Consider the following 281-nt stretch of genomic DNA (forward strand, 5'->3'; position numbering starts at 1 on the left):
GATAAAAAGGGGGAAAAAGGGAAAAGGGGGGGGAGAGGGGGAGAGGAGCCATGCACAGTAAATGAGCATGGGTGAGGCAACAATGAGCAGGATTTGGGGAAGGGGGGGGGGGGGGTTTTTGGTGATTTTGTATCCCAGGGAAAATTTTGGACGGCATATTTCAGTCAATCACCCACTGGTATTCCAGATTCTGTTATTCTTATGGCAGAATAAAATCCAGTGAAAATTTTTTCATTTAAAACTTTTTGACCCACACAAAAATATTAGGTTGTAAAAGGTAA

This window comes from Penaeus monodon, chromosome 32, assembly GCF_015228065.2.
Source record: "Penaeus monodon isolate SGIC_2016 chromosome 32, NSTDA_Pmon_1, whole genome shotgun sequence".
NCBI lineage: Eukaryota > Metazoa > Arthropoda > Malacostraca > Decapoda > Penaeidae > Penaeus > Penaeus monodon.